The following is an 8110-nucleotide window of genomic DNA, read 5'->3' on the forward strand; positions in this document are numbered from 1 at the left end:
TATTTTCATTTCCCCCCTCTCATATTCAGTGTGGACGGATTGAGACAGCGTGGTGTCCAGAAAACTGCAGAGACTTCAGGGAGAAACCTCTGTGTGATGGACGTCCTGTCTGTTTGTTTGGCCCGGAGAGGACTGAGGGTCTTTCCTCAGCGAGGGGGACCAGGCCTGATGGATGAGCCCATGCTGGGCAAAGCTGATACCAACTGCACAGGCCTAGTATGTCACTTTATTTGACTAAATGTGTTTACTTGTACATTTAATAGTTTTACACCTTCTGTCCATATGTGCTTTTTATTTAAAACATGTTTGATTAAGTTTTGGTTGACATTTCAATAAATTGTATTTGTATTTGCACTCCTTTTGTCCATTATTCTTACTGAAAATGTTAGATTACACATTCACATCTGACTGAAGGTTGGCCCCATTTATGTGTGACGTTGCAAACTCTGCGGTACAAGGCACAAGTGATGTAAAGCTCATAAAGCGAGGCAAATAGAAATAATTAGCTGATGGAGTGTAGATGTGGAAATAGGTGCATTCGATCAGCTGACTGTTTTTACAATAAAAGTAGTTTCTTAGTGTACTGGTCTTAAAATCTCATAGCATCAGCTTTTAATTTTCCTCTTGGATGTCCTTCTTGACCCTCAGAGAAGGAGAAAATGTTGTGTCTTTCATGCATGTCCTTTCCTAACAAAGATTACAGGAAACATAAAACATATTATTGCAGAACAAGTGTGTTATTTATGAAAGTAGTGTGTTTGTGTGTTTAGGGGCTGTAGATATAATTATTTTGTAATTGTAATGTTTTTTTATCAGATTATGAATGAACAGCATGAAGTTCATCAACATTGAAATATGTTATTATCAAAATAATATTTAACTGTTATCAAAACGTAGTGCAATTGTAGAAGCTTGCTCTGTTGTCTCACTGAAAGAATAACTTTTACCACGTTTTTTTGAACAATATTCAGAGATAAATAGTAGCAGTTCTCACTTTGTGTTAAATATCTTTGCCTTTAATGCATTAAATTAGAAAGCTGACAAAATCATATTGCTTGTTAACATCTAAATGTAACTTTTTGCGTCAGGGGGCCAATCCTGAAAAGTGCTTCCGTTAACACTTTTGCTGCCATGTTTGGGTAGAAGCTGTCAACATATTTTTTTGGTAAGAGGGGACCTATGTAAGATGTTCTAGGGTGGTTGACAAGTTTGAAAAATTATTTTGTGACTTTTAGAGGCCATTTCAGGCCAATTTTTCAGATTGCCTGCTCGAAATGACATGCCCACAATAAATATAGAATATCTCCCAATCACAAGGGCCATATAGATAATCCTGGTATCAAAAGAAAGGTGACAGCAGTGATGGCTGCAGAAGTGTCAGAATGTAAATGGATGTTACTGTGTCAGAGAAAATAGAGCTAGACCATTGAAAAAAAGTAAAAAATTCAATTTCCGCCTAAAAGAAAACATGTTTTTAGAGTGAATATCAGCTTGGAAACATGAGATAGTAGCCCAAATAATTTAGGAATCATGATTCCAATGTATGCTAGGTACCTTTGCCAAGTTAGAGCACAGTAATTTCATACAGTGCAATGCTACACAGGTTTGAATAATGTAATGTCCAAGCGGAAATCTATATGATTCTCGAGGTGACCTTTCGTGCTAATGCTTTTTGACTTTTTAATGTTGTATTTTGACAATACACTTGGATACCATGATAAGACAAAATATTTTTGTGGATTACTGAGGATCATTTTCCCAGTAATGGAACCATTGTATGTATACAAAATATTACATAAAACATTAAATAAAAACTAAAACAATAAAATGAATCCAGTGTTAGGGTCGGAAGGAACCAGAGCAACTCAGGGGTTAGGCATGTTCAAGCCAACAGGCGTGTTTATTTGGAAGAGGGAGGGAAATTTATAGACGAGGTATAGTCAAGGCAGTGTGGGGCACTAGAATCCTGGTGTCTACGAGGATGAGGACAGGTAGGTAGTAAACTTGGTAAGTCTAGAATCTCAGGTACATACCGTTAGGACCTAGAAGGCACTTCAGACTCAATGTTTGCTGGTTACAGACGGCGATCTGTACGCCCCTGCGCCCTAAGTACACGTGCTGATGTGGAGGGCTGAGCATCGCACACTGAAGATCTCGTTGTTGATGTGCTTTTTTCTGGCGGCCGCACCACAACATCCAGATCAAGATCGGTTTCTTCACCGTTAGTCTCTTGAATGTCATTGGAGTTCATGCACCACGCTGCACGAGCACATCCACACGCCCCACTGCAATACAGTCCTCTTCTGCGACAGAGACACTGTCTGGTACTGCACTGACTTCCACTTTCCTTGCATCCAACTGTCAACTGTACGCATGTGGATTGTACAGGTTCCTTGGTAAGAAGCATGGGGACCAGCATACCATTCATCATCTGCCAACCACAATTGATTGGTGAGGTTAGTTGTGGATGTGTCACTAGTGACTGTTTCCAAACCTTCGTTTGGTAGTGGGCCCTCTTGAGGTGCATTGACAATGCATCTTCTGTTGGTGGTAATGTATCAACATTGGCTTTAAGTTTTCGAAAGAGAGCGCAGCGAACTTCTTGTATCGAGTTGCTGGTTGACTTAAGGTCATAGAGCTTACATACAAACAGTTCTGCCAAGGATAGGGAAGTGGTACTTGGTACTTCATCCTCACCAAAGTTGTGGAGAAGATGCGGGTACTGCTGGAACACTTTCCATGCTGTCCTTTTTCCAATTCCGGTGAACTGGCTCATAGTATCACATCCAGTGATGGCATGAAATACCAACAGACCATCGAGCATCTCATTTGGTAGTGTGATTTGATGGACTTTGATGTTGCGTGGTTTCTTGGCTGTTCCTGCTTTCATCCAAACTTCTTGGCTTAGTTGGTTTGCAAATACAAATAGTAGCAGCAACACATCTGTGTCTCGGCACTGAATGATGAGCCTCTGAAACCCTTTCATTGTTGCATCAGCTGCATGTAGTAGTATGGGTGTATCCGCTTCTTCATGTGTAGCTTGCAGGGGAGATACATCAATCCCAGCTGCTGAGGTGACTTTTTCAGGATCCTCAAACCCTCCACTGATAACAATTTCCTCATCATAAAGCTGCACATGATTCTCAAGCTCAGTTGATAGGAAATGGGTAAGGTTTGCTTTGTTTTCATCCATTTCAATGAAGCTATTCCAGTTAGCAGGTAGCTTTACATCTCTACTCACAATTGTGCAAACCTTTCGCTGAGTAGTGCTGCGTTTTGTTCTTGTTCCACTCTTGATGGAGTTTTGTTGGTACCGATCAAACACTATATCCACTCTGGTGACGTTCCCATGTAGATTAGATGCAACTCTCTGTGTGAACACATCTGCATATTCCCCGAAGGTTGATGCATTGTGAGGTTTTCCCATGGCTCTTACTAAGGCCATTCCATCAATGATGGTGCATGTTCTCATAACAGATGGACTGAGCTCTGTTTCCTTTGTACCAGCTTATAGTATGGTGGCTAAGTCAGCTTTGTTTGTAGGCCTGAGCACTGAATCTGTTGTGGCAAGTGACAGGGGGACTGCACACAGTTCTTTTTGGAGAAGCTCATCGATGTTGACCTCTCTGACACTCTCCATGGATACAATGATGCGGCGAAGAATATCCCTGTCAGGCTTCACACACTTGGATCTGAGTTGTTCAAGCTTGGTATCTGTGCTGTATAGGCTTGAGAATGTTTTTGGTTTTCTCTTGGTGAGACTGGCGTGGAAGTCTGTGTTCGTTGTGCCCAGTCGGTTTTTCACCAACTCAGTGATAGTTTTTTTGCCAGACTCTGCAGCATGTGTAAGGTCATTCAGTATCTCTTCTGAGGCAACATCACCAGTTGTCAGGGACACTAAATAATAATTATGCTCTTGTTGGAAGACGTTGTATCTCTGGAACTGATCAACAAGTTGAATAACATCGTGATTATCCCTCTTGATTCTTGATTGAAGGCACTCTTTGTGTGTCTCCTCATCATCGTCGTCATCATGTGTCAGTCCAAACAGGGATCTGGTATCCTCTGCCAAGGATGCACGTTCATTGTAGGTAATGGACCAACGGTTTCTTGCTGGATCATTTTTAGTGATGCCTATCAATCCTCCAGCAACCTTTCCCGTTTTATTGATGTGTTCAAGGCGAAGGTCGAAAGGCACCTCGTTGAAGCTGTGTTTGGTCTCCTTGGCTACAAAATCACCATCTAGGAAGCCCTGGTAGACCTCTGGTGCTGTCTGTGCCAGCTGTTCAATGTCTGCTATGAACACAGCACCCCATCTTGTGTAATGGGTGTGATCATACGCAGCAAACCAAGGCATCATGCTCTTGAACGGTGACATGTACAGGTTCCAATCACCACATCTCAGTGCCCGGGTGAATGCAAGGAGAATAGACACAAGGTCCATGTACTGTCTCCAGAAGGTAAAGGTTGGCTTTTCTTCATTGGCCTTGTCAAACTGTACAAGGAGATCTTGAATCTCCCCAACTTTCAACACAAGTTCCTCATAGCATGCTGAAGCTGCTTCCATTTCTCCACTTCCTATGTGCCCAGACAGTGCATCTGCCAACTCTTAAGCAACTGTTGTCGATTGTGCAGTCATTATCTTCCATCCATTGCAGAAAGCTTGGCCACAATATTCTCCAAAGTGCTTCAAAGGTTAGCTTGTGTGCACGGGCTACACGGTTCCATCCCTTTCCCTTCATGATGTTTTCAGCTGTGTTCTTTCCAAACACACCACTTTCCTCAAGGATGTCTCTCAGTCCAGAATCAGCAAGATGCTGGCCAATGACCTTTGAAAAGTTAATTTGCACATGAAAGCCACCTAGGAGAATAACAATATTCCCGCACTCTTTTTGGTGATGCCACTGAAGCATCTTTGCTTTGCAGTAGAGCTGCCCATCAAAGGTTATGACTGTGTACCTTTGGCCCAACTGTGTAGTCATTTTGTGGCAGTTTTGTAACACTGTCCAGATTGTGTCATAGTCATGTGCTGGAGAATTTATGATAGGCATCATTCCAGCTACTGTTTTTTGGTGATCTGATTTTGACATAAGCTGGTTGAATCCACTCCAAGATGGAACAACTTCCAATAGTTAAGATCATACTTTCACAGGAGATATATGGAGGGATAATATTACAAAATTGTTAGAAATTACAGAGCAAATTGTCACTAATTTGGCAGCATTGTGAAAAAAGGTCCGATTTTACCACTTACAATAATGCAATGATTAAATGACCAAAAATATCATTTTCAAAGATATCAACATAGCTAGGCCATATGTCAAGGGGTTAAACATGAATACTGGATAGGTTTACAGCTTCTACCCAAAAGCGATTACTTAAAGTCCTTATCTTGCGTAATTTACTGTAGCTGAAAGATCATAGAACTGTTTCAAAATGCATTAACTTGTTGGGTCTTATTCCAGTAACACGTGATATAGATCGAATATCGTTTCCTATTTGCTGTAAATCACTTGTTAATATCGGGAAAATGGGTCAAATTCAGAGGTATCCAGAAAAGTCTGGATTCAAACTTGCCGCTGCTTGGTGCTGTGTCGTGACGTCACGTGTGGTTCCGCGAATCCTGGTGAGTTCAGCCCGTCCCAGCATCACACAGTGTAGCATTGCTGGTATAGCCGCATGTCAACTTTGTGTATCAGTGTTTATCTCCGAGTTTGTCTTGTTTTTTCCGGATCATGGTGAAGAGGTGTGTCGTTGGCGGGTGTTTTCAGCTGAGGCCGGTGGTGCACATTCGCGTTTTGCTGGCTCGAACCTATACGGTTCTAGGCCTCTTATTTCTGGTGTAAAAGGCGGCAGAGATCGTTCAGATTCATCGTCACTGCTCGCATCGTCCACACCAAATAATTGTTCTGTCAAATTGTGCCAAATACCCGCGCTATTAGCTTTTTCTGATGCGTAAACATCAACAATATTTGACGCCATTTTTCGTTGTGAACTCTCGCTGGCTGCGCGCATTGGCTGTCGATCCGGACGGCAGCAGGGAGCCAGACAGCGGCAGCCGGGAACCACACGTGACGTCACGAAATGGCCTGCTTCCAGAAGCAAAGTTTTTTTATTGGACCTAATATTTTTCCTTTTTTTACATATTATTCAGTATGAAATAAAGAAACATACATTGACTATCTGTTGCATACACCCCCCAGAAATCAACTGCCAAAAAAAGTTTTTAATGTAAGATAAGGACTTTAAGTTGCAATATCAGTGTTGGCCCCCTGACTAACAGAAAAAACCCTCAACTTCACTGGTGTGTAGGTGATCTAGTATTGTTTAATGGAATGTATATCAGTGTATTAAAGTCAATGCTTCATTCATTTAAACCAATATCTTTCTTGATTCTTTGTACAGTATGAAAAAAAGAGACTTTGTACCTGAGCTGAAGTTCACTGCTGTGAGGAGTCCAGTTCTGTCTCTCATTCTCTGGTCCAGCCTGTCTGCATCAAATGGACAGCTTAAACAAACATATATATATGTAAAGTACCATGTGTACAAACAATATAACTGATTCTCTTCTGTTGAACATGTTGGATTGTGTATTGTCCGAGTCAGGGTCCTTTTTATTTTACTGTAACTTTGGAATGCTTACTGTTTATTTGATACCCATTTGGTAATGCAATTAATAAAAACAACAAGGTTTGGGTTCGTTCTTCAGATGATTGTGACGTTAACATATAAGCTCAATAATGAACTCCAGCTCAACCAACAATATTGTAATATCTAAGTAATCATCTTGAAATATGACATTAATAATTGTAATATACACACATCTTATTGTGAGGTTGATTTCACATACACTACTACTTCGACATTAGCTTGTCTACATACTTGAGCATAGCCCATTTAAATTAACCTTAGCGATGCATACAGTTCCTACCTACATAATAAAATATCTATCTAAGTTACAAGGATGACCTAATTTTATAAACCTCAAACAGAAGCTGTTTGTTCAACAGTATTATCCCTCTTTACACTTAACACTTCTCTATTTCGTTTTAACCTTTATTTATACAGTCTATGATTTTAAGTTGGAGGCTACGATTAGCATCGTTAGCACTGATGTAGCTACCACTCGCTTACACGCTAATCCAAGCCTTAACATTCATTATGTCGATTAAAATCATTAACACATAAATCAAGCACTCAAATTTCACTTACCGCAAAACCGCATTCATGCACCGTCTGTTTTAACCGCAGAGCGAGTCACAATAGCCCGATATATAAGCATGAAGAACAAACAACCACGGCCGGCTTGAAGTTGTGTTTCCTGGATGAACTGACCAGGCAGAGTCCCTGTAGCTAGCTTCACGGAGCAGCAAGCAGAGAGACAAGAAGCTAGCAGTAGCAGTCACTTGACAGAGCGGTCACTCAATGTGACCACGCCTTAATTTATGCAAAAACTTTAAGACCTAATATAAATAAAAGGGTCGTGTTAGAAAACAATTCACTCACAGATCTATAATCATGAAGGTGGAATCAAACTATATCGATAATAAAATGTATGGATCCAGGGGTAGAAACATGTTTTTTTCTGCTGTAAAATTGGGCATTTTAAATGGGGGTCTATGGAAATTGCTCCTTTCTGCAGTCATCGCCTATCGGCCAATATATGCACTGCAGTATGTAGCACTTCCGTATTGGCATCCCGGCTCTTCCCCAGAGTTTGCCGCTTGGCTGAGATGCGTTGATGGCTGCATCGTTACCAAACCTATGAAGTTTTGGGGCGTTTGGAGCAGTTTCACTGAAGTTATGAGAAAACCGTGTTTCATGGCGAGCATTGGGTTGCCATGGCAACGGCATTTGAAGAAATCTCAAAACTGTCCTGTAGATGTCTTCACGGCTGGACTGTTAGCACAAATGTGAAGTTTGAGCACTTTTTAAATATTTTCATAGGAGTTATAGCGACATCACATTTTATGGCGAGGGATGCGTTTCCATGGAAACGGCATATGGTGAGATCTCAGATTTGGCTTAGTAGAGCTGTCGAGGCATGGACCGGTGATATACAAGTGAAGATTGGGGGACGATTGGACCGTGTCGATTGGACTTACAGCCA

Source organism: Notothenia rossii (genome assembly GCF_949606895.1).
Source record: "Notothenia rossii genome assembly, chromosome: 5".
NCBI lineage: Eukaryota > Metazoa > Chordata > Actinopteri > Perciformes > Nototheniidae > Notothenia > Notothenia rossii.